A 27972-nucleotide genomic window follows, 5' to 3' on the forward strand; every position below is an offset into this window, starting at 1 on the left:
AATCAAGAGGAGAGAGAAAGATTCCCGAGCTGTTTTATTGAGTCTGGGGTCTGTTCCTACTATCATGCGTCATGAGCCACCCCTGCTTTCTCATATTTCCCCTTTTTGGGGTTAAACTAATTCAGCTGAGTTTCTGGAACTTGCAACCAAGAATCCTACCTAATATTAGTACTCTTCCTTGATGTGGATAAAGGAGGGCCTCAAAGCTCCAAGCTTCCCTTGTATGCCAGGCTTCTCTTGGTTGTTAGAAAATAGTGGTTTTCTAAGTTTGGCTATCAATCCCCTTTCTCTGCTACCCTCTTACTAAACTGTAGGCCCTTTGAGTATGAAGACAATTGTCTTTTTTGTGTTCCTGAAGCACTTTAGATGTTTTGCAAATGTGAGGTCTTAATAAATACTTGTTTAGGTAAATTCATATGATAATGTTTATATATTTCCTTAAACAAATGTGGCTCCTTCCTAACATCCATACTTGGGAATTATTAAAAGGCTATCTTCCCAGAATGAAAAAAGTCACATATTATATAATTTCATTTATATGAAATATCCAGAATGGGCAAATCCATAGAAATAGAAAACAGATTGGTAATTGCCAGGGACTAGAAAGAAGGCCAAATTGGAAGTCACTTCTCATTGGGTTCAGGGTTTTATTTTGGGGTGATGAAAATATTTTGAAACTACCTAGAGGTGATGATTACACAACGCTGGAAATGTACTAAATGATTTTTATTGTTCATTTTATAATGGTTAATTTTTGTTACATGAACTTCACCTCGATTATAAAAATACTAACAATAAAAAATTCTAAACTCTGAAATAAAAAGAGATTATCTTCCTTTCAGGTGGTAATCATCTTGAGGACGATAGGTCAGTTGTGGGCATGGGAGCAGGCGACTTTCTGATAATTGCCACGTTCCGATGATTCCTTCATCTGAAGTATAGGAGTCTGAGAACTCTCATGAGAAGAGCATGGCACAGCATGGCTTACTTTGTTCCACTCCCACAAGATAATCTATGTGAGTTATAGCCAAGGATTTAAAGAGAATGAGGCTGTTCTTCAGTCTTCATGATGTCTTGAGAAGCTCTGTGGGTTTGCTATTTGATAATATCTCTATTGCCTAGTGGAGGGAGCACACTGCGTAGTCCCCTATGTGGAAAAGGAAAAGTATATGTTTTTGCCACCACTGTAAATCATCTGAGGTATGAAATGGGAGGTAGATTGACCTCAAGGGAGGATCAGATCATGTCCTCAGTGTTTGAAAATGTCAATCTTCTTTCTATTGGCCCTTCTGGGAAGACGGTAGTTGGAAAACTCTGCCTAGACCTTTAATGACAGTGAAGGAGAGTGCCTTTCTCACCAAAAGCCAAGAAAGCCATGCAGGTGACTGCTTAATGTCATCTTGTGTATAAAACAGAAAGTCTTTATAGGAAAACCCAACTTGTGGATGTCTGTCTCTTGGAGTTGTAAACTTTTTACCCATTGAATTATAAAAGGAATCATTTATTACTTTTTGAAACTGGCAGAGGAAAAAGGACCCTCCTTGATTTTTGGACTAAAATTCTCCTAAAGTTATTTCCTTGTTAGTGTTCTTGGAAATTTCTTATTTACAAAGTTCAGGTGGTTTCTAATTCCTGGCCAAACTCATATTTATCAAACAAAATAATCAAGATGAATCGTAGACCTTTAGAACTAGAAGGCATCCAACTTCCTCTTTTTTAGGGAAGGATCCAAAAAAATGAAGTTCAGAAAGGTTTACTGGCTCTTGCTGGGGAAGAAGAGAACTAGTGGCCAGAAATGTCTACCATTTGATGCTGCAATGCCCCCATTAGATCACAGAGCTCAGCACTTTGGGTATCTTGGGATAGATATCTTTTACCTGTTTTAAATGGGAGGAAATGAAGATATTTGAAGAGTGTAAGGTTCTCTGTACTATTTTTAAAAAGCTCTCTTTTGTATTACAACAATTCAACAATATATTCCATAAGATCATAGACCCATGGAGCTTTCAAATCTTCCAGGGTTCGCCCTGCCCAGTGGTTTCCCTGACACGTCTCGCATGCCATTCATTCTAAGAGGTCGTCAGGTCTCTGCCTTAACATTTGGAGTAGCAGGAACCTACTACCTCATGAAGCTACGTATTTCATTTGTGTGTGTTTGTACTTATATTCTCTCTCTCTCTCTAACTGGAATCACAGAATATATGTATACATTTCATAGTCTGCCTTTTTGCAATTGACATTCCACACATACTTTTCATATTAATACAAAGTCTCTATTATAATTGTAAATGGCTTCCTATACTTTATAATTTCATTAATTAAAATTTATATAACCATGCCTTAATTTTTCACTTTTATCAGTAGAATTCAATCCTATTTTGGTTTTGGACAGTTTAGTTACTGGATCATAAAGAGTTTAAGATTTAACTTTCACTCTTTGGCTCTAATTGTATGTTCTAGAACAACATTGAATAAATCTAATCCTTCTTCCATGAGCCAGTCCTTTTCAGTGTTTAAAAAAACCTATCATGTTGCTCTTAAAATTTGTCTTTTCCAAGGTAAACAACCTCAGCTTTTTCAATCGTTTCTCACAAGTTGTGGTTTCTAGACCCTTCATAAGATTGTTTGTTCTTCTCTGGATGTACTCCAATTTGTCAGTCTTCTTTGTAAAGTATGGTGCCAGAATTAATTACTGTAATAACAATAACCACAATAATAATAACCACCATTTATTCACTGTGCACAATGTTCCAGGAACTAGGCTAAAGCTCATTTAATCCTCACAAAACCCTCTAATGTATGTGTTATTATCCTTATATTTTTAGATGAGAAAACCAGTTTTAATACGCTAACCGATTTGTCCAAGGTCACACAGATAGGAAGTGGCAAATCTAGTAAGGTATGCTCTGTGTTCTGAACCACTTTATAATGCCCCAGAATTTTCTGGCTATGCAAAATTTAGGGCTAAGATATTTAAATTTATGTAAGAATCCCTCAAAATTTTATTGTCTTGTTTGGTGATTTCATATTTATGGAAAGTAGCATAGAGTTCTTTTTCCAGGACAGGCTTAAAAACACCAACTTATCCATTTGTCAAAGGTTTAGCAAATGCCTACTCATGCCAGGCACTATTTTAGGAGATGACAATATTTAGATAAGCAAGGTAGACAAAGTTCCTTCTTTCATGGGGCTGACTTTCTGTTGAGGGAGACTTTCTAGGAGTAAACAAACAAATAATGTGTTAATCTCAGATAGCAATAAGTGTTATAAATAAAATAAGAGAAAATAACATGCTAGGAAGTAACTGTGTTGGGGTATGAGGGAGGGACAACATGAGATTCGGTGATTAAGGGAGGCCTCTTGGAGGAGGTGACATGTGGTCTTAGACCAAAAATGATGAAAAGGTACGAGCCATGTAAGATCTGAACAAAGAATATCTCAGTCTAAGGAAATGGCAAGGGCAAAGGTCCTGGCACCACAATAAGCTTAGTGAGCTCAAAAAACCAAAAAGCCTATGTGACTGCAGACAGAGTAAGTAATGGAAGAGTGGAGGTGGATAACTTCAGAGATATAGGCAGAGAGCGACCACATAAGGTCCTGTGGTCCATGGTAAGAATTTGGATTTTTTTTTAAGTGTAATGGGAAGTCTATGCTGCGTTTTTTGCAAGGAAGTGGACTGATCCAACTGCTCTTTTCAAAAGATGACATCACTACAGTGTAGAGAACGGATTGTAAGGGGCAAGCGTGAAAGCAGGGCGATGAGTCAGGAGGCTGTTGCAAAGGTGCTGGCAAGAAATGTGGTGGTTTAGATCAGGTGGTAGCTGATCCAACTCTGACTCACATCAATGGAAAGAAGTGGATATATTCAGAATAAAATGAAGGAAAGGTGGACAGAAATTCCTGGCAAACTGAATGGAGTGTGCTAAGAGAGAGAAATTAGTTTGTTGCTTAGATTTGTGGGTTGGTGAGGGTGCTATATATAATGTGAGCTAGGTGTGGTGTATACAGGCCATTTACATATATTAACTAATTTAATTCTCATGAGAATCTTATGATATAGTGAGTATTCTCCCCCAGCTATTTCTGACAAAGCAACTAGGATTTAGAGAGGCTAAATAACTTGTCTCAGGTTGCATAGGTAGTAAGTGAAGAAGCTGAGATTTGAACCTGGGTGTGCCTGATATCAAAAATAGTGCACTTTTTTCTATGATACAGCACCACCCCTGGAGCTCTGATAAAGATTGCAGCTTAACCGTAAGGTGAGATGGAATTTAAAAGTTCCACAGCAGGAGATTTATGAAGTCATATGTGAGGACACGTTCTATTATCAAGGGGCTTAACGTTGCCTGGCCTCCCTCGGGCTGCCTGAAGGGCTGTGTTCCAGTCCTGGAACCTCATGGCCAAGGGAGGTAGGCGCACTGGGTGGAGTCAGAAATCAATGATTAAGCCGATGGAGAAAATGACTTCTGAGAAATGATTAAAAGATTGCAGCATAGCTCAGCAATGACTAAAGAGGACATCAGCCTATAAATATTTGAGGGGTGGAAATAGCAGGAGGAGGGGATTTTTCTGTAGAAAGTGGAAAGAAATTGCATGAAGGGACAGGCAAAGAATAGAACTGAGTTCCTGAATCTGCTCTTTATGACGTTGGTGGCTTTATCATGACTTTGTGCCTCGATTTTTTCATCTCAAAGAAATGAGGTATGATTAAATAAGAACAGGTAGTATCTCAGTAGAAAGGCATTAGAATCCACAGAAAACATTCCTTCATCTTTTTAGCATTTGTTTGACAAATATTTAATGGCCTTCACTTTGCATAAGACACAGGAAAGAGGATTTGGAGCCAAAATATGGGTGTCCATTTTGAATGTTTTTATTTTACGATGAAATCTATTTTTTATGGGGCTATTATTATTATAAAGACAATTCCTCCACAGTAATTGTCTAGCTGGGATCAGAATTACTCATCCACTGAAACATATTAGCTATTGTAGTGTCCTACAGTCTGGAGAGAAGGGGTGATCGGGTACCACGTATCCCCACCGCCTGAATCCTGCTGTACTAAAGAATGGCCGGGCTTAGGTTTCAAACACAGGCTAGTGATTTCCTTGCATTTGCCACAATGTGTGTTTGTCTGCACATTTGTTAGTGAAATAAGAGAACACGGCTGCTTGATAACACAGGGACAACTGTCCAATACATTGGGCACATTATCTTCCCATACACAGTATGAAAATTATGTCTATCAGGCTACAGAGTCAAAGAGCTTCGGTTTATCAGCTACATCCGGGCTGCGTACAAAAGCTAAAGCCGCAGAGGGAAAGGCTTCTTGAAAAGCACACCTGTCCTTTTCAGACATTTTTGAGGTATCATATTCGTTTGCTGATGTTTTTGGCCTTCCGCCCTTGATTCTCTAGCACGGTTGGGAGGCTGTCCTGTGGCCTGAAGGTTAAAGAGAAATCCAAGTGAATGTGTCGTCTTAATGGGCTTTGAATGCGCTCCCAAATGACACATTTTTTTTTTTACTTTTCAGTCTTGCTTATAAAAGTTACACCTGCAAAAATGGGACTGAGGCCAGTGAGGAAGGACATAACATTTTGCCTGAATATGCAAAAAAACGAGTGGGGTGTTGTATGCATCCCTGCAGGCTCTGAGCAGCCTAGTGGGTAAATGCACATTTGTTACCTGTGCACCGTCCTTCAGTTGAAAATGAGTCACACACTCGCAGAAAGAATGGTATTATCTTCTTTTGTTTAACTCTGTATGCTTTTGTGGTTACTGAGTTTGTCTTAATGGGAAGCCTGATGGTTCCTCTTTTTGAAGCAAATTATTAGAATTTACTTTTAATCTGAAATAAGATTACTTTAAAAATATTGTTCTTGATTCATAACTGGATTCACAGCCAGTGTATACAATTACAGGACATTTTAATGGGGGAAAAATATTTTAGGTTCATCTAGTCATCTAAAAGCATAATTTGGTTTCCAAGTGTTTGAACTACTTTACTTTGAAAATAGTAAGTGCAATTTGTTGAATGTCTACTTGTACCAGCCACTGTACTATGTAGTTTTTTCCATAGATTATTCTTAACCCATATACCATGCTCCAAATTCAGATATCAATAGTCCCTTTTTATAGTAAAGGAAATCAAGAGTCAGAGAGATTAAGAAACATACCAGAAGTTGCAGAACTGATTGGTGAGTAAACTTGTGTTTATTCCCATTTCTGTCTAACTTCAGGCCTGGGCTCCCTCCATCATGACATCCTTCCTCTCTGAAAAGGTCATTTGATGATGAGTTTGCCTCAAATTCTCATCACAAAGAGGTAGGTCATAAAGTAAAAAGACTAAAATAGTTTTATTTTTGCAAGAAAATTATTTCATAGGTTAGAAAATATTTCCAGTCTTCCCTGGATGTGCAAAGAGGCTCAGATGCACTTGGATACTGGACTAGTCTCCATGATTGAGGGGACTCTGGTTCTAGTCTTGGTTTATCCAGCTCTGCTTGGCCTTGACCTTGAGAGTCCTCGGTCCCAGATATCTGAGAGCATTCTGAAGAGGTGGAGGAATAGCTCATGGATCAGGTGCTGATGGAAGCTTGCATAAGAGTTTCCAGACTGCTGGAAGGAGGGGAAAGGAAACCAGAGCAGATACATTTATTGAAAGAGAGAGAGAAATATATCAAAGAGAAATATCTAAAAAGTATCAGTGGAGGCTGTCGTATCTGAAATTATTGCTGGACTATCTGCAATTATAAATCATTATTTCGGAAAATCTGACTGAACTGCTGGCACGTTAGGGCCAAAAACTAAGAGTTGCACAGGTTCAGTTATTAAGGGCAGTTTCAGATATTTTACCCTCATTTCCTCTTGAAAACTGGAGGGGGCACACTTCTGAGGAACTTACCATTTAAGTTCCAGGTTTTTGCTGCAAATTGTGCTGGCCTTTCTTTCTGATCTGTGAGCTGTATCGAGTTCACACGAGAGGCTGCGTGGAGCCACCGAGGGTGTGGGGCAGATGCCTGTTTGTGGAATTGTTGAAGAGCAGCACTGCCAGTCTGAGTATATCACACATCTCCAATTTCGATTGTCTCGTTATATATGTTAATTTGGATTCTAGACATTTTAATTAACTAATTATAGCATATCAAACAAACAAACAAAAAAATCACATGTGACAGTCAAGACAAATTTCTCAAAGGTTGCTCACAGCCATGTCATGCTGTGCTCCCCCAGTCTCTGCCCAGTGGGTGGATCACCTAGTGATTTGGTTTACTCATATCTATGTCCGCTGTGTTTCTCCAGGTGCAAACTGGAGAGAGTTTTCCTTTACTCCTTTACCTGTTTTTCTAATTTTATAAGCTGGCATTCGCTTGCCCTAGCTCCCGTATCTGAGGGAGGAGCAGACACCACGCCAGCACAACCAGCTGATGCAATGGGTAGAGCCGCTGCTCAGCAGGAAATGAAAGAATTCCTTTGCATAACTGTCAGACAGGCAAAGGGCAAGGCCATGCTCAGCTGGTCCTAGCCCATTCCTGTGCAGCTGGCCACACCTTCCTCGCAGATGACAAGGCCTATTCTCTTCGTCATCTGCCACATCTTCATTTCCTTCACAGGCACTTCTGAAGACACTTATGTGGTGTTCATTGATTACTCCAGTGTGGCGTTCATGGATTACTCCAGCACTCTCTGACCTTTCACTTCTCTGCTTTCTCCATTGTGTTTTGCCAGGTTCCAATCTCAATGATTCCCTACTCATTTGCTTTGAAGGCTGTATCAGTTATAATGCATCCAGTTGCCGTATCAGAAAACACAGTTCAAACTGCCTTAAGCCATAAGGAAGATTTGGCTCACATAACTGGAAGTATAGAAGTATGCAGATGTCAGGATTGATTTGATCTAGTGGCACCATTGCATCACCAAAGACCTGGCTTCTTTCCTTTTCCCTGACATCCAATGGTACAGCTTCAGGCTAAGGCTGCTAACGTGACTGTTGACAACTCAACTCCCAGGTTGACATACTGCACTTCCCAAAGAATCGATTATCATTTACCCCCAAAGCCCCAGGAAACCCTCCCTACTGTCTTGCTGGCCCAAACATATATCTGGGGCCAGGTGGTAAAAATACCCTAATTTTGTTAGGCTCTAAGAATATACCTTATTGGCCGGGCATGGTGACTCATGCCTATAATCCTAGCACTGTGGGAGGCCGAGGAGGGAGAATTGCTTGAGGTCAGGAGTTTGAGACCAGCCTGAGCAAGAGCAAGACCCCGTCTCTACTAAAAATAGAAAGAAATTAGTCGGACAACTAAAAATATATAGAAAATAATTAGCCAGGCGTGGTAGCACATGCCTGTAGTCCCAGCTACCCAGGAGGCTAAGGCCGGAGATCGCTCGAGCCCAGGAGTCTGAGGTTGCTGTGAGCTAGGCTGATGCCACTGCACTCACTCTAGCCCTGGCAACACAGTGAGACTCTGTCTCAAAAAAAAGAAGAATATACTTTATTTTTGGAACCAGGATTAGAGTCAATATCCCCAGTGCACTTGGCTTGCCCCACATGACAAAAGTATAGGTAAGAAAGGAAACCTGGATGTTGGTTTTATTGAACAAGTGTAATTACTTGCCTGCCTTGCCCTGCAAGTTCAAAACCTTCTATCTCTAGGATTAATTTCAGCCCTGTCTGGGTATATAAGATCTGTCTTTAAGTTTTGGTCTACTCGAAAGTGGTTTGGTTTCTGTTGCCACATACTGATACTCATACTTCCTACTTCCTGGTGACATTCGCTCTTCATCTGCTTATCCCAGTTTCTTGGACTCTCTGTATCATGACTCTGTTCATTTCAAGCCCCACTAACTGGATCTCCTGGGGACAGAGTTTAAAATAAGATTCAGTTGTTAATTAAAGAGAAAATATTTTTTAAAATTTACTGTTTTCTGGAAATGGTTAGAAATTGAGGTGTTACAAATGAGAATGTATTCCAAATCACAGTGGATTAACAGAAGGTTAAGCTGGAGCCAGCTCACACTGTCTCATAAAAGCTGATCATTGAATTTTCAAGAAATTTGCAGGCTGGTTGTTAAACAGAACCATGATTCAGAAAATCGAAGTAATCTGCCCAGCTAGCTCAGTCAGAAGAGCACGAGGCTCTTTAAAAAAATTAAAAGTATATAAATTTACAATTAAACAAATTATGCTTAAAACAAAGTTAATAAAGACTCCAAACTCATCATTTCCTAATTATTTTACTACATTTTACTATATGCTTTTGAGTGTTTTCATCCATCATATGTGTTTGGTGGAAGTGTTATATAATAGTATGCTATGGTGCAACTCTTTCCAACTCTATATTCAGTGACATATGGTAGCTTGAAATTGGCCAACATGGAAGTATTTACTCCTTGGAAATTGGTGGACGCTATAAATCAGGATTTCTTTTGTTACAAAATATTTACCAGCACATCACTGGCTGGTTTTCCAACTGTAAAAGGAGAATTATAACAGTTAGTACATTATTAGGTTTGTGTGGGGTTACAATGACAGGATTCATATATCATAGTAAACCCATCAATGAATCTTGGCTATGACTGTCTCCTTCCCTACTTTAATAAGAGTATATTAAACATCATATAATCTTTAAGTTCTGATCCAGGGCAAGCCCTAGCAGTATGAAGTAATATTGCATTGTGATGTTAGTATAGTTGTAGAAAGAGACAAAATCTGTGGGGTATGGGATAGAAGGACAGTATCACTTGACTCCGGTATGTGACAAGTGTGCCTCACTCTCCAGCCCACAGACTCTGGGAAGGTGCTGGTATCACACCAGCTAACACCTCTCTCTCCTCTCTTCCTCTTTTACCTTTCACTTCCAACACTTGCTAGAGGTGGCCTATGCGTTGGTCTTAAAGGCCATTGAGGTGCCAACCTGGCTGTAAATTTTGTATTTTATCCTACCTTCCTGAGAGTCAATTGCCATCTCTGTGTTACCAATGTGATTGCTGGTTTTATAACACACCACCACAGTTGACACCATTCCTACTTTTCATCTCTACAGCTTTTTCTTCTCAGCTTCGTTTTTCTCTTTCCTTTTCTGTCCCCCACTGCTTTAGAGATACCTCTTGGTTTTGGCCCCAAACAGAAACTATTTTGAGAAGCTAACAATCATTCTCCTTCTGCTTGGTCTTGGTTCATTTGAAAGTATTTATTAAACCCCTACTGTATGCAGGGCACATGTACTTGATACATATCCAGATTGAAAAAGCGATTTATGTAAAATTGTAGAAAAGAGTTACAAATACAGAGATATAGGAGCTATAGAAGAATGAGAAAAGAGGTTATATCTCACAAGGGGGGCAGGAAGGGGAAGGCAAAAAGATCAAGATTAACCCCCTTGTTTGTAGGTTTGGGACCTTTCTAGATGCTTGGCAATGTTGTTGGGTAAATAACTGGATTTTTAGTTCATGTAATACCTTATGTGTTCCTAATTATTTCTTGGGCATCTGATTTCTCTAACCGTATTGTATTATAACTTCATTAAGGGCAGAGGTAGTTCTATCAACTTCACCCCATTTTACTCTTAATGAACACGTGTATGAAAGGCAGCTCAGTATTTAAAGGCAGCTCAGTGCCTTGTAGATGAAAAGCTTGCAACAAATCCTTGTTGAACAAAAGAATGAATGATTAATCCGTGACTTGATTTGAAGATTATATAGCCTCTATTGAGAAAAATCCTAATTATGTATTAATATTTTTAGAGATTCATAAAAGTTCGGGGGTGAAAAATGCCTGAAGAATTATTTGGTCTGGTGATTCCCAAATCTGGCTATATATCAGAATTGAATGGGGGTGTGCTGGGGAGGGATATCTTTTGAATGCAGACTCCTGACCTCCACCCCCAGACCAACCAAACTAGAATCTGTGTGTCATATGAATGCTTCTGTTGGGCTGCCAGGTTTTGGACCCATAAATGAAGTCACCTAGTGTCTGACAACCCTTATTTCCTCTCTGTAAGATTGTAATAATAGTAACACCTTTGCAAACACTGGGTATGCTGTCTGGGATTTGCTGGGCTCTAGCATTCTGGGGTTATCTTTGCTCTCAGTGGCCAAGCGAGATGACTTGCACTCCCTCCCCACATTTCTGAGTGTCTCAGAGGAGACCTGTGTTTGTCTCAGTCTTTCCATATTTGAGCCTTTTTCTCCAAATTCTCTAGTCTCTAATTATCCTCCAAACTTGCAGTGCCATCCCCATTCTCCCCACTCTGCCTCTCACTGCTAAACAAAAACCCATTGGGATGGGTGTGAATCAAGTTTGGGGACATTTATCTAAAAAGCATGTATAGGGAATCATTCTGTGCCATGCAATGGTCTGACAGCAAGTGTAATCTCCCCACAATCAAAAACAAACAAAACGAAGAAATATCCCTACCTTCATGAAGTGTACAGTCAATTGGCTAATAAAATATTAATCCAACAGTTATTGAAAATTTGTATAAAACCACAGTTGAGGCTGATGGAACATCCAGGGTTGTTATGAAGGAGAGGTGCATGGTGCAATAAGAATAATAGGAGGAATTGACTTATTTGGGACTTAAGAAGTGGCTTCCCCAAAGAAGTATTAATAGTAAATAAGCTGAAGGCTATTTACAGGAATAGCACATGCAAAAGGTCTGTGACAGGGAGGGCCAGACCTAAAAAGAGACTCAGGTATGTCATTTCTCAGAGAGAAAGTAGGTGTGTGCAAGGAGGATGAGCCCACAAAGGGGACAGGGAAGCCAGGAGAGGCTGGAGGAAATCTGAAATGGGATCACTATGCAGGGGTGGGAGAGTTCGAAGAGGAGCTGATCAATATGCCAATGCTTCTGAGAATCAAATAAGGTGAAGTCGTAAAAATGCCTACCGGATTTAGTGTCCGGAGGTCATTGATAACCTATATAGCCAGGGCTGTTTCAATGGTGTGGTGAGGATGAAAGTCAGGTTGAAGCAGGCTGTGGATGAATGTGTAGGGAGAACGTGGACAAAGAAAGAAAACATAGTGTTTTTGAAATGCTTAGCTGTGAAAGAGGGGAGGCAGGTGAAAGGATGGCAGGGAAAGAGCGATGTTGAAGAAACTTAGTACTAAGATTGGAATGATTAGATCCCATTTAAAAGTAAATAGGATGGATCCAGATGAGAGACATTGAAAACACAAAAAGGAGGGACAGTTGACACACTGAGGTTGCTGTGATGGTCGAACAGATGGAAGGATTGGCTTTAGAGAGCAAGTGGACGGTGTCTTCATTGCAAAGCAGAGGAGGTGATTGTGGAAGCAGAGAAATAACAGGTACTTAACAACACAGCCCAGCACACTTCTTAAACCTCAGGAGGAGACTGCTCTGCCCCCGCAGCCATAGGGAGTTTCTTGCAGACCAACTTTCTTTCCAGATTCTGCCAATTGACATGTTACTTGTAAATATCACAGCCCCTTCTTCCCTTTCTCCCTTCCTCCTTCCCTCTGTCTTTTTCTCCTTCCCTCCCTCCCTCCCTCTCTCTTTCTCTCTCTCTCCATCTCTCCTCCCCATCTTTTTTTTTCATATATTTCCTATTTTCATCTCCCCTTTTTCCAGTTCTCAGACCACTAGTCCCTTTCCTTCCAAGCTTCCCAGCAAAATTCAAAATCCCTCACATCATACAGTACACAGAAAAAATTCAGCACCTTCTGCATTTAGCTCTAGTCATTCAGATAATGCCCAGAAAAACCCAACCTTTTTCCACCAAAAGGTTCATAAAAGTCCAAGATAATATTTTATCTGAACAGGGATGAGCTGTGCCTTTCCCCAAGAAAGCAGAAACCTCCTGTTCACTTCTATTTATTTTGACAAAATTTATCCTTCCGAATGTACCCACCTTATAGAGCTGCTGTAATGATAAGACAAAATTGTGTGGCAGATCACTTTCAGTTTTTAGGTGGCATAGTAAAATCATTTTGCCACATAACCCTCTCACAAACTACCCTAAAAGAACAAGAAAAATGGTAAGAGAAGCAGAAACTCCTTCTTTAATAAAACTAAGACACAGCTATAACCCTGAACCACAATATACAAAAACATAAAGCAGATGGAAGAGTGATGATATATAGTATCTTATTCACTTTAAACATCTGCTTCAGGTAAGTAATGAACTCAAAGTTCTTCCCTAAGCTGTGGATCCATATTTTATTTACATCTGTGAAACTAAAGGAGCTATTTAAATGGCTTTTCTAAAATAAATGCAAGTCTGTCCAGATGTAAAACCAAACTTTCATCTGTTAAGAGCTCAAAAATCTCTTGCTTCTTTAGTGATGGTAGCTCTTTAAGACAACCAATCTTCGAGGTTTCTAAAAAAAATCTTAGGGTCTAGTCTCCAACAACAGGGGCCCTATTTTTTCTAAATACCCTGGTTAATGCCCAATGTAGAATGAGTAATCCACAAGGTCGTAACTCATTGTTTGGTTTATTTCTTGCTATGGAAATTGAAGGCTTCCTATCATCCAATATGGCATCCACAGACATTCAGATATTGCATATTTACCTTTTGTTTTAAGTAAAACAGAATTCAATGGAAACGTGGCCTTGAAAACTCCAAGATTCTGCCTGACTCTTTTCTCACTAGTGCCACTGGACTTTGCTTTTAGCCCAGGCATGTCCTTTTGTGGGGCTTCTCACTGAGCCCATACCACTGTGGGGGAAGTGCCAAGTTGGCTTAGTATATAGGACATTTGGGAATTGTCTTTATTAAGGGAGCTTAATTGGTTTTCCCTGGGGTAGTACAAGTCAGGGCAAGATGTTCTTACTCCTACATAATGGATATTGATACAGGAAGATGAATGGTAAGTGTTTCCACCCCTCACCCCTCAACCCTGTACTTTCCATACAAAAGATGAAGCAGATGGCCAGATACTCTGAGCAAGGAGAGCTGCAAGGTCGGCTCTTCTTTTGCTCTGTTCCTGTGCTAATAGTGGAAAACAGAAGTACAGGCATGGTTTTCCCTCAGAGTTCCCTCCTGCACAATAAACATGTGGGCGAAATCCTTTCCGATCTGCACCAAACCTTTCTGATCACCCTCAGAGGGAGTTTCGTGTGGGAACATTTGCAGAATATTTGATAACTAACAGTGCTGTGGTTTGCAGATATGTGGTGCATATCCAAGAAAGAAAATTTTAGCCTTTGCACTCTGGGAATTGACTGACCTAATTAGTCTATTCAGACCTTTTATCATGAGAAAACAATTTATTCCTCTCTCAGCCCCATTTATGGTTAATGGAACAAACGAGAAAACAGGAGATTGAAGGAAAAAGGCCTAATGGAGTGCACTGGGGTATAAGCTTTGGTTACCACTTTGGACTAAATACAGGATAAGGTTGATTTCAAACAGTGAAAATTCTAATTAAGAACCATTTTAAAGAAATTTAATGTTACCTTCAGACATGAATAATTACCATCAGTAATGGCCGAAAACAGGCAGAGGTTATTCCAGGCCTGCTTGGACGAGCAGGAAAGGCTGTCTCCAAATCTGCACGTTGCTCGCAGAAACCACAGCTGAAGTGCTTGAACAATTTTGCATTCTTTAAAATGATATCAACATAGACTCTCTTAGTGGTACCTAGAAGTTAGCTTCTTCATTCATTCATTCATGCAACAAATATTTTTTGAGAATCTTCTAAGTGTCAATCACTGTTCTTGGTAATGAGGATTCAGCACTGAACAAAAAAGAAGAAAATGCTATCCCTCGTGGAGTTTTAGGAGAAACAGGCAATAAACAAGTAAATAACTAAAATGTGTAGTATGTTAGATGATGTTGAGTAATATAGAAAAATAAACTGAGTGGGAGGAGAATAAGGAATAGTAGGAGGGGTAGAGAGAAGGCAGGGTAATGTTTGAACAAAGACCTGCAGGTTATTGGGAAGCAGCCATGACTATATCTGGGAGAATGAACATTCTAAGCAGAGCGAAGAGCCAGTGCAAAGACCCTAACGCAGGAGAATGCTGGGCAAGTACCAGAAGCAGCAGGGAAACTGCTGTGGATGAAGTGGAGTAAATAAGGAAGAGAGTAGTAGAAATTTTATAGATAAGAAAGGAAATGGATAGGAGTGGGGGACCCAGATTGCATAGAGCTTTCCAGAAGATTATAAAGGCACCATTGGTGTCTTGGACCATGGAGGTATATGCAGTTAAGATGTGCAGCTTATGAATTTTTGTAAGTTGAGTGTTAGATTTGGTCAAAGTATCTAGCCTTTGGACAGTCTCAAGTATGCTAAGGTGACTCCTGAAATAATAACCACTTAAATAGTAGGTGACGAGAATTGCCCTGGATGTCTGAAGTTACAGATCTCATTCTAGTCAAAATTGCTGGTCAAAAGTAGCCTAATTAGCAGAGAATGCGATTGCCTCCCACGAAAGATGCAACTTTCAACTATGGGAATATTTATTTAGAATTGTATAAAATGTTTACGGGAATCAGAACCATAGTATTATGTTAGGAATTTATGTATAATTAGTATTATATGCATTTGAAAAAATCTGATATCTTAGAGTAATAATCTTATAATTTCAATCTCAAATGTGTAACTGAATAATAGATTTTGATAAATATTACTAAAGTTATACACAGTACTAGAACATTGAAAGGACTCAAGTTTCACCATGTTCAAAAACCTAATTTGATTTATCTAAATTACTTAAGTATTTTGAGAGGATTTGTTAATCAAACATCTTAAAAACATAGAATATATTAAATTTATAAACAATGTTTACAATATTTGAAGGTGTTTAGGTTACCAAGTTTATAAGTGGAAGCCAACCTGAATTATTTAAATCCCCATAATAAGTGGTTGTAAATATTTACTAGATTTTTAATTAGAATAAGAAGATGAACATAAAAGCTCAAGGAAGAATTCAGCTTCAGCATCTGTAAGTATAATGAAAGGATATTAATAAGATATCCTGAATAATCTTTTCTGCACACAAAACTACCCTCAATTGTACCAAAATGCTCAAATTTATCAGCAGTTGTTTACTTTGTGGTTTCCAGAACTCCATTTTCTTACTTTGTTCCTTTCACTGCCCTTTTTCCCACTCACACCTTCAGTTGCAGCATGTATTTTAATGAAATTACTATTAGGAAAAAAAAGAGATTTCATGTGGGATCCTGACAAATTCTGGGTGTGCCTGGGAGGGGGTGTGCTGCAGTATTCATGCTCTTTCCCTGCCATTTGGTGGGCTTTCCTTTGTTAATAATTGTTCTTCTGGAAAGCTGGAATGCAGCCCAGGCGAATTAATTTACAAGATTACAAGTTATGCACATCTTTTCTGGAGCAATTACTCTTCCATTATGCAAACTATTTCCTAAAATTTATCATTTTACAGCAAGAAATGTACCTCGTATGATAAAGAACAGTGTGCTCCAGCTTGTGTCAGGCTAATGAGATATGAATTAAAGGATAATATTTATTCACCTGAATTAATTGGATAACTATGTTGCTCCATTGCGGGGGGGAGGTGTTCTTAAATAGTCATGAAAATTACATTATAATCTATATCTTGAATTTCTGTTTTTGGTGCATTTTAAAGCAAAGCCACTGTTTGTGATGAATCATTCATTTTGTATACTTCTGGTTTCATAGCCTTTTTTGGGTCAAATTTCAGAGCTTTTAGGACCTGCCTTTAGGAATGGGAACAGATCCCTAGAGTTCTTTGTTTATACATATTTATTTCTCCCCAAATATATTAAGCAAGAAAAGAATTGTGAAAATCTAAAAAGATGGGCTTAAATATTGCTTGAAGATTTATAAATTTAATTTTTATGTTCACTCTATCCTCTCATATTTTGTACTCATTCCTTATACAATTCATCAGTTCATGATTTTTGACATGTTATAGATTTTACTACTTTTTTAGTTTGGTTGTGTGTGTGGTGGGGCGTTTTCCCTAACAGTAACACGTGTATTTTGCTAATATTTGTTGGGGAAGTTGTGGAGGTGGCAAGAAATGGAGAAATTGCTACCTTAATGCATGCCAGGGAAATAAAATTCAGGAGAACTGTATGTATAGTAATCCTCCAATACTGTCAAGAAATTGTGAGAGCGTTTTTTGAGAAAAAAAAAAGTTTGATAAAACTGAGTGCTCTTTGTAATTAAAGGCAAAGTGTTGGCCTTTTATAAGTTTTGATCTAGGCTTCTTCAGGAGGAGTTCCTGGCACCATCACCATTTTCACCTGGTGAAAGGGCATCTCTCCTACTCAGAGCCCTCCTAGTTCTGTCCCTGCTCCAGCCTCCCCCTCTCCCAGCTCACCAAGAGTTGTTCTCTCATGCTTCTATGGAAACTTGTGCCTGTATCTGTTAGGACACATCACAATATGTCAATATTGAAATATTATTTATATTTCTTCTTCATTAGACTGGAGGATCCCTAAAGACAAGATCTGTTTAAACATATAATAAAAACATTATCAACAAATGAAGCCTGCTGTGATGGGCTCTGTGCGCAATGGAGGAGAAGGCAATCAGGATGCCAGGATGGCAGGGACAGGGCAGCAGGAATTGGGAGGGAGTTCTACTGGGGCAAAGTGTGAGACAGTCCCAGAAGCTTTAGGGTGCCTGAATATAGCAAAGGACCAAGAAGTTAATGAAAATTGCCCTGGATTAGTGAAGAATTTTTGTGAGCAATGGAAAAAAAAGATCACAATTTCTATTGATTTAAATACAACACAAACCCAAGACTGGATCACCAAGGAATTATATCTTTGTATGCTTCAGAGAGAGATCTTTGTCCCTGTTGTGTGAGTTCTCAGAGCCTGGTACAATGCTTGGCTTACATAGCAGGTGTTCAATTAATGTTATTGATTGAATGTTGAATTGAACAGCTTTATCTATGCCATTCTCTTCTTCACATGGGCTTATTTTTGGTCCTTGGAATAGATGTTTATAAATGATCACTTCTTAATATTCTGTATATTCTGGTTCCATAATAAATACGGAGTGATGATCAACTATTATTAACCATCTGTTCAAGAAATTTGTACAAAAAATACTAAATTCTCTTAATAAATTTTTCACTTGATATCGAGGCACTTAAAGTTGATATCTGTGGGAAAAGAGGGGGTGGTGACAAGGGCACTACAAATGGAAATGACATAAAGGGAAGAGATTGCAGTGGGGGAGGGTGGCATTGACTGGGTTAGATGGGCTGGGAGGAGAAAGATGGAGAATAAACATGGCCGTCTAAGCCCTCAGCTCTATACTTACAAGAATGAGCCTCAGTGCAAATGGTCAACTCTCTATTTACCCACTAATGGCATTCTGCAATGACCTCAAAGCCTCACCTTCACACTCTCAAGCTATTCCCAGGCTACTGAGATTAGAATAGAGTCAGACTGATTATAGAGAATTTGTGTCAGAGGGTATCCCAAAGTCAAATGTGAGTGATTTTTTTTTTTTTTTTTTTTTTGCTTTGTTGAATTTGCCTCCTTTCCTTCTTTAGGTGTGGTTAATTAAATATTGGCTCCATATCCCTAAAGTAATATGTATATAATAATAGATACATATAAGTAAATGTTAGATAATGTGTTTATAATAGTGTCCTTACTATTCTGGTTTTGAATTCTCTAATTTACAAGTTCCCTAATACTTAAAGCTAATTCTTGCAAAAAGTTTCAAAAGACTTCTGGCTTATTTTCTTTCCCCAGCAACATCTGGAATAATTGCATTTGGTAGTCTATCTTGGACTTTCAAAGAATATTATATCATTAAAAAAATCTATTATGAGCTAGGTTTAGCATCTCTGACATTCACAATCTTGGATATCATGATGTTTTAATTTTTATTACAAGCTCTTTCACTAGACCTTACTTTAGACTCACCCTAAATTCTTTGGGGTTTGAAGCTGGCAGTAGGTTGTTAGTTTGGGGGATGAGTATATGAGCTCTTTAGAAAGTCATGTGAAATGTTGCAATGTATTTATGACACACACTATATCTGAACTGATAAACGGTCAATCAGTTAGGATCTTAGGTTCATTTAGATCTGGTTATTTTACAATGTGATCTGTAAAGCCAGGTGTCCAAGGAGACCTTGGTGAAGGGGGTGAGGGCAGAGTAAGGGAAGGACATTGGGCAGGGTTTGATGCCTGCCAACCAAGCCCACTCATACTATAACTCCTATTTTTATCTGTTTTCATATATTAGGCTTTCATATAAATTTCTTTTGAATAAAGTGCCTCATGGCTTAGAGAGTTGAAAGCCCCTAACATAAATGACTGGCGTTGCTTGAATAACAATGTATTGAATCTGTGTGTTTGAGGCATTCAATAATCTGTTGTCATGCTCAGGCATTCTAACAGCTAAAGTAATAAAATTGGATACACTTTGCTTTATGGGTTAGATTTTATTCTAAATGCCTGGGGACTGTGCTTTCTTTTACAAATGTTCATATAATTCAGGCATATAGGTTTACAATACATCACTTCAAAGAGCTTTTCTTCCTAGATCCTTTTGGCAATGATTTGAACCTACTACAAAAAGGTCATTATAAACATTTTAATAATTATATCTGTTGTGATGTTTTCAATCACCATGATAAAAAAAATTTTGAACCGTGACTGGTCTAAGGGATTTACTGATTCACATTCCTAAAGACAACAGAGGTAAAGCTGGTTTAGGTATAAGTTAGGGCCTCAAATGGATGTCAGTGTTTCATCTCTCAAGTCAGTTGGCCCTATTCTCAGGCAGGTTCATCTCTGACATTTGGAAGGTGGTTTTTAGAGATTCAGATCTCCATCCAGCCTTCCCAATAACTCTGGAAGAAAACAAAATTCCCCACCAGTTAGGAGAAAAGTCTCAATTCTGATTCTCATTGGCCCAGAACATGAATATTCTTGAAGCAGGAAGATTGACTATATCAAAAAAGATGAATTAATACCTTTTGCAACAATCTGGATGGAACTGAAGACCATTTCCTAAGTGAAGCATTGCAAGAATGGAAAAACAAACACCATATGAACTCATATTAAATTGGAACTAACTGATGAGCTCACAAGTGCACAGAGGAGAGTAAAACTCAGTGGAAAGCAACAGGGTGGGTGTGGGGGATGAAGGGAGGGGAACAAACCAACCTAATGGGTACTAGGAACACTGTTTGGGTGATGGTCACACCTATAGCCAGGACTTAAGCATTACAAAAATGATCCATGTAACCTAAAACATTTGTATCCTCTTAATATTTCAAAATACAAATTAGTTAATTTTTTTAGAAAAGATTGACTGTATCGAATTATGTGCCCAATCCCAGGAGCCTGGGATGTGGTGAGCCTCATCTAAACCACAGAGGCTGAGGGTGGATAAAGGGTGGTTTACTCAAGGGAACATTAGAACATTGTTGACAAAAGAGGAAAATAGATGCAAAATGGCAAATATAACAAATGTCCATTTCAGTTATGCATGACTTTTTGTTCCAAATAGTCATGTTTTCAATCAATATTAAAAGTCTAAGATATTACTAGTAATCTGTTTTGCTGTTCAAAGGTCTTAAAAAAACAAAGTAAAAATAAAATGCTACGTTGAAAGAGCTAAATCAAAACATTGAAAATTGAAGTAAGCTTTAAAGGAAATCAATTATAATTTGATATTCTTTCTCTCCCTCCCTCCCTCTCTCTCTCTCTCTCTCTCTCTCTCTCTCTCTCCCTTTCATTTTTCTTTCTGGTAAAACCTGAAAGGCACATATCTGATGGTTTGAGTGAGAAAGGCTGATTGGGGAATGAAGCATTCATGTCACATATGCCACAGAAACACCTTCTTTTCTCAGTCCTCTTGCTTGTTGAGACAAAGAAAGAGCATAGGAATCAACTTCAGTAGTGATAGTGCAAGCATTTCTTCCTCGGTGCTGACCTTCTGTCTCCCATTTCAGCTTCCTCTTTGCTGCCTCTATCGATCCTACCGAAGGCCTTGTCCAGGTTACCAGTGGGATAAAAAAATGGGGAAATCTTGCGCAGAGGTGATAAATGGCAAACGGGCGTCATAGGCTGAGGACAATCTACATCAATGTAGAGTGAAGGTGTTTTATGCCTGTTTGGGAAGAAATAAAAATCCCTCAAGAACAACAGAGAAATACTGCAATCTCATGATAGCCTGCTTGGGCTTTCCCATTATGTGTAATATAAATATTCATATAAATCCGACATTGGTATTTTTCAGCTATCTGCCATTGTTTCTTGATTTCATGCCCATGCTTGAGTGGCATCTTATTCTGAGTTTTTAATTTCAAGACTATATCTTTGTATTTGGGGATCTTTCCCCCAAATTATGAATGACTTTTTTCTTTGGGCCTGACCCAGAGTTGATTCTGTTAAGTGTCATGAGATGAAAATTTCTGGGTACTAAGAAAGAGAAATAAGTCAAATGGTTACACATTAAATTCCCTATTAATTCCCTATTAAAAATAATTCCTATATTATTATTATCTCTTTTCTGTCTGAAGATGGGAAACTAAAGTGTTGAAGCCGTACTGGGCTCTGAGCTGCTGTTTTGGTTCATGTTAGAGCACATGAACGAAAGGGCTGCCATAGCTTTCAGTTTAGTCTCTACAAGGAATTTCTGGTACATCTGCTTTAGTCACTGGAAGGGGGTCTTTTCCCTTTTCACACTCTATGCCAGAGCCCGGAGAACAAATGTTGTGGCTGATGAGGAAAACTACTAGGGCCTCTACAGGGATAATTTCATTAGCCCATTTATAGACAAGGGCATAGTTTTAGACACTTGAAAAAAGGGATATGCTTTTCTTTAAATAGCTTGGAAAGATATGGTTCTACAGGTAATGATAGAATCTCTAAAGAAAGGTACAGAATGTTCATATGTTACAAAACGGTGCTGTCCTGTAGACATATAATGTATAAAATTTAAAACCTTTTTAAAAAGTGAAAAGAAGCAGGAGAATTATGTTATTAATATATTTTAACTAATATGTAAAAATACATAATTTCAGCACGTAATCAATATAAAACTTATTAACGAGTTTTTTTCCCACTGAACTAAATCTTCAAAATCTGGTATGTATTTTGTACTTACAACCAGTCTCAATTTGGACTAGCCAACCTTGAAGGGCTCGATAGTCACATGTTAATAGTAGCAACAATTACAGTGGCTGGTATTGGACAGCAGAGTTATAGAGTCTGCTGAGAGCAAATACACAGATATTCTTACATCTCAAGATGTAGTAATCTGTAGCATGCTTTGCTTAGGAACAATGGTCAAAAATTATTAATCTGCTGTCAGAAAAAGTCATTCAATGTCAGATTGATAAAATGTTCAGGTTTCAGAGTTGGGTGGAGGGGTGTAGATTTTCCCGTAGATCTCCCATAACATCTCTCTAGACTTTGTCCGTACAGTTTTTGTTTTTGTTTTGTTTTATTTGGAGCTTTTAATGAGTTACCAATTTTCTTTCTTAAAACAAGACAGCCTGGCATAATTGATTTCAACTAATTTTTAAATACGGACTGTGTCTCTTTTAGACTTATGCTCTTGTTTTCTTAGGTATCATTAAAGAAACTATTATGGGAGACAAGAAGGAGCATAACTATTTCTATTCCAGAATAATTTTACTTTATAACCTCATGGTTGATAAGGTTATGATAATTAGTCAGAATGTGAGCTGTATAAAACCATATAATTACCTGTTCTTCAATCAGAAAATTGATTAGTTTTCTATCAGTCTGTTCATTTTTCTACTTCTTCTTACAACTTTCCTTCCTGGTAAATCTTTTTATTGTAGGTATTATAAAAATCAAACTTTAATTTTTATTGTAATAAGTTTATATATACATATATATATTTAGATAATGTATTATAGTACAAAAACTTGTTAAATAACTGTTTTTATTTCTAAATCTCAATTTATACCAAAGAGTATCCATTTAAACACCTAACACAGAAGTTCATAATAATTTTAAATGAAAATATAAATTACCTTTACTACAATTATTTTGCCTTTTGGAAATGCTCAAGATTATTAACAATTTACCATCCAACATTGACATATGATACCTCTGGGAGATACCAGTAGTTGGTAGCTGCCTGTGTTTTTTATATTTTGGCATAACAAATTACCACAAGCCTACTAGCTTAAAAGTAAGCTTATTATCTCACAGTTCTGTCGGTCGGAAGTCTAGGCAGGACATAACTGGGTTCTCTGTACAGGTCTTGCAAGGCTAAAATTAAGGTGTCAGCTGAGGCTGGAGTCTCATCTAGGGCTTAGGATCCTCTTCCAAGCTCATGTGGTCATTGACAGAATTCCTTGCCCTGTAGCTGTCAAACTCAAGGAGCTTGCGTTTTTAAGACCACCCTTTTGATTTAATAAACCTTTGAGTTAATACTCACAGTAAACTATTTTAGGGCCCTTAGTTACATTTTAAAAATCCCTTTTGGCATATAATTAATCATGGGTAAACCATGCTTACCAGGGAGTAGAGATCCTGGGGGCCATCTTAGAATTTTACCTACCAAATTTCCCACGTGCTCTGAACACCCTCTCTTCATCTGCTAGTTCTCCACGTTGCGAGCTCCATCTTCCAGGGGTAGTTTGCAAAGAAAACTGGATTCTCAGACTTCCTTGTGGCTAAACTGCGGGCATATAACTTTGGTTTGGTGAATCAGAGGCAGTAGTGGGACTTAACTTTGGGAATGTACTGTAGGAAAAAACAGATTAGGGATGGCTCATTCCTTTTGCTGAAGTGGGGGTGATAGTGGCCATGGTAACTTCCTGTTTGGGCCAGGTCTTTGGTGTGGTTCTAGGAATTATTCTTGGAGGGTTATCTTGATCCTGTTTCTCAGCCCACCTGGCAATTCTCTGAACTATATAATATCTTTCAATAAGTTCATTTTCTACCTAAACAAACTGCAGTAGACTGTGGTGCTTACAGAATAGCTCCAACTGATACAACTCCTAAAATTCCCTGTGTATACTTTATTACTCTGGATGAAATAATGTCTTTCTAATAAGATGACATTCAATTAAAGTTTTTTTCCTGCTGAGAAAAAATTGTGGTTTGCAGAGAAGCATTTGATGTCTATTATTTCTTTACTATTGAATTTTCTGGAACACGATTTGTTATAATGTACCTATAAGTTTATATAAAACCAACATAAAAATAATTATGCCTGAACTACATGCATGCCTTAAATATCATCTAAATATCCCCTCATTTCATATCACCATCCTTCCCTCAATCACACCACTACTGCTAAGAGATATATATATCATTCTGACATGATTTTTGTGGTATGTGCTATTGCTATTAGGCTTGAGATATTAAAAACATCATAGCTGACTATGTTTGCCTGAAGTGTTCCTCCCATTAAAGTATTTTCCTTTTTTACTTAGTGTTGACTGATGATAAGCTAGTTGTCTTTATTGAATTCTTTTCTATTCTTTTTTTATTTTGTACTAGCCACATTTCAATGTGCTGAATTCTTGAGTAAAACTCCTTTCTTTATAATTTTCAAAATTCTAGGCAAGTTACATTTTTACTACTATTGTTATTTTTTCCTTCAGGTTTATGTTATATGATTAATTACATTCTAAATTCCAGGAGAAAAGGTGTGAATAGCTGTAGGGCATCTTGTAAACAAACTTTGATTATACAATAATGTTATATTTTCTTTCATATGCTTTTTAAAGCATATGAAAAAGCTAATTGGATTTTACTGCTTTTATATCAACCATAGTAATATTTTTAATTGGTATCATATGCCCAAATTTCATTTTTATGGAAAATAACCTACCCCTAATGATAAGTAATCTTGTTTTTAGGTACACACTCACAAATACACACAATACACATTCATTATTAAATATTTTTCACCTGAAATAACTTCAGTTTGTGTCTCAATGCTTACTCAAATCATTTAATAAATGATACACATTTTTGTAGATTAGCCTGAATATAAGGCAAACAGTAATTTTCAGTAATCTTTTTGTTCGGCTAAGAGTCACTCTCTTCATAGCCCAAAACTCACACTTCTGTTCATACCTAGATTTGCATCCGAGTGCGGCTGCTAACTCTGTGAATGGTGGTGTCCACAGTGGTTACCGTTTTGGCTTTCAGTTTTCTCATCTCTAAAATGAGGCAGACAAATTCTATGATTCTAAAATGTATCTTTAAGTGGCCATTATTTATCTAAAGTAACAGTAGTAGTATTATTAAAGACATCATTCTTGTCATGATATCATGAAAGAGGATAGATCTGAAAGAAGAAAGTCCAGTTGGGAGGTTGCCACAGGACCTGGGGGAAATGATGATAGAATCTGGCGAAGCGCAGTGGCAGTGAGTGTGGAGAGTGGATGGGTTTCAGAAATTACACAGAGTCGAGTCTGCAGACTTGATCAGATGCCTCTGGCTTGGGCACCAATGTGAATGAATGGTGATGCCAATCATCAAGCTAGGAATATATGAAGAGAAGGAGGTAGGTGTAAGGAGAGAGAAGTGAGGAAATGATGTGTTTGTGGTTTTACTTCTTCATTATCATCATTGTCATCATCAATAACACAACAGCATGGTATCAGTTGAAATTACGTTATCATGTGTGTATCTGTTTATGTGATCACTATCAACAAACTTCACAGGGAGAAAGGGCATCATCTTATTTACCAGACATTGGGGAACCCTACACTCAGGTTCCTTAATGCAACAACTTTAAAAGTTGTCTTTTACACCCAAGCACAACCGAGACCTCTCTGAGAATTGCCTCATGGTTAGCTGGGGCAGGGAGACCCCATGACGCTCAGGAGGGGAAAGAAGACCTTCTGACACTCAGCAGGAAGAGGAAGGTCATGCTATGGTCACAACTTAGTAAACTTCAAAGACACCATTTGAAAAGGGTACTGATAGAATACATTTTTGAAGGATTACTGTATGTGTCCAGTAAAATGTGAAGGAGATGTTTTGTTGATTTCAACTTTTTTTTCTCAAACTGCTGAAAAGCAGCACTGTCTCATATGGAGAGGCTGAATTTTCTTATCAATCTCCAGTGCCTAGAACAATGCCGGGAACATGGTTGGTGCTCAAGTAATATTTGTTTACTTTTATATGTGCTGGACACTGTTCTAAGGACAAATTCTGACAACTTTGTTCAGAGATTTCAATTATCCTGATTTTAAGAATGAGAAAACAGGCTGAGATATCCCAATATTCAAACTCAGATGTGTCTGCCAGCAAAGCCCATTGTTTTAACCATTCCATTACTGTACTTATGGAGCAGCCAAATGATAATATCCAGTAAATAATTGAAAATCCAGGTCTAAAGTACCAAGAGGGAAATCTTGCCTATGGATGCACATTTCACCATCATTGGCATTTCAGTGGCGATCGACCTTAAGGAGGAAGAATGTTGTCACCTGGGCAGTGATCTTCAAACCTTTTGACTACAGTTAGGAATAGACTATTTTTACAGTGACTCACTACACACACACACATGTTGGTCTCCTGTAATAATACCCTTATTAAATGTGATATATTCTGTTGTTTTCAATTTTATTTTCTTCTATGCAATTCTATTTCATTTAACAATGTTACTTGCACCTCATTAGACTGATTACATGATCCAGCAATGAGTTGAAGTTTGAAAATCACTATCTTTAGTAATCTGTAGTGAAAAAGCTGCCAACTGGTGACCTACTGATCATTTCTGGCATGGAGATGTATTCTTTTTGGCAGGCTATTTGTGGCATGCAGACGTGTTATTCTTAAGCAAAATTTTCAATATCAGAGGTTTCAAATAATAGTCTGAAATTCCAGATTCTCTTGAGACATGGAAAAGTTTTGCTAATACTCATATTACCTACTGACTGACAGGAGCTGAGAAGCAGCTTCCCCATGGACTCAGATACTCCTTATCTCCTTGACACTGAGTATCAGCTGCCTTTTAAGATTGTCCATGTTTGTTTTTGTTGTTGTTTCTTTATAAGAGAAAAGATTTCTTTACTGTATTAAGGATGGAAAAACTGAAGAATAGAACCACATTGTTTTTCTCTCCCACCACCTGCTCCATTTATTTATGTTGTCTACAGATCCCTGAAATGGCTTGGGTTTGTGATCAACAGTACAGAGAGTTAGAAACAGACAGCCAAGGATGGAAGCCTGGCAATACCCACAATAAGAGAAAGAGGGAAAGGGGCCCTGGAAAGATACTGGAAAGGAATTACGAGAGGGTTTAGGAGCAAACCCATAAAAATAGGATGTTAAGGATTCAGGGTCAAGAGCATCCAATGTAGGCTACATGGTATTTTTAAAATCAAAGACATTCTTAGATCTAATTGGCAAAAACTGCCAAAGAAAATTCTGTTTAGGTGACTCATATCAGTGTCAAGAAGAAACATAAATAAAGGCTTTCAGAGATGGGGACCTGTAATAACATACAAGGATTTGGAGGATGAGGATACTGGATGCAATAGTCAAAGATTATTTTTGTGGTGGTGTTTTGGGGATTGAATGAGAAAGTGTCTCCTGTACATACACTGCAATTTGGAGCAGGGTTCCTGAGACAGAGGTGGTAATGGAAACCCCTATTTCAGTGCGGATTGGAACTGAACACTCTAGCATAACTTTAATCATCCACTGGAGTGTCTCAAATCAGCTCCCACTGGCAGGGCCAAGAGCCTGGCACTGTGACTGAGGTTAGAAGTGTGGCATGATAATACTCTTGGGATTGTGTCCATGGCACATCACTGAGGTGGTATGTCTTAGGTCTCTTTGAGCTTCTATAACAAAATAGCATAGATTAGGTGGTTTATAAACAATAGAACTTTATTTCTTGCCGTTCTTGGAAATCCAAGATGAAGAGGAAGGCATGGGCAGATTCAGTGCCTGGTGAGGAGCTGCTTTCTGGTTTATAGAAAGCATCTTCTCACTGTGTCTTCACACGATGGAAGGGACCAGGGGGTCTCTCTTGGGCCTCTTTTTTAAGAGTACCAATCCTATT

Source organism: Propithecus coquereli, unplaced genomic scaffold, assembly GCF_000956105.1.
Source record: "Propithecus coquereli isolate 6110/MARCELLA unplaced genomic scaffold, Pcoq_1.0 Scaffold282, whole genome shotgun sequence".
NCBI classification, from domain to species: domain Eukaryota; kingdom Metazoa; phylum Chordata; class Mammalia; order Primates; family Indriidae; genus Propithecus; species Propithecus coquereli.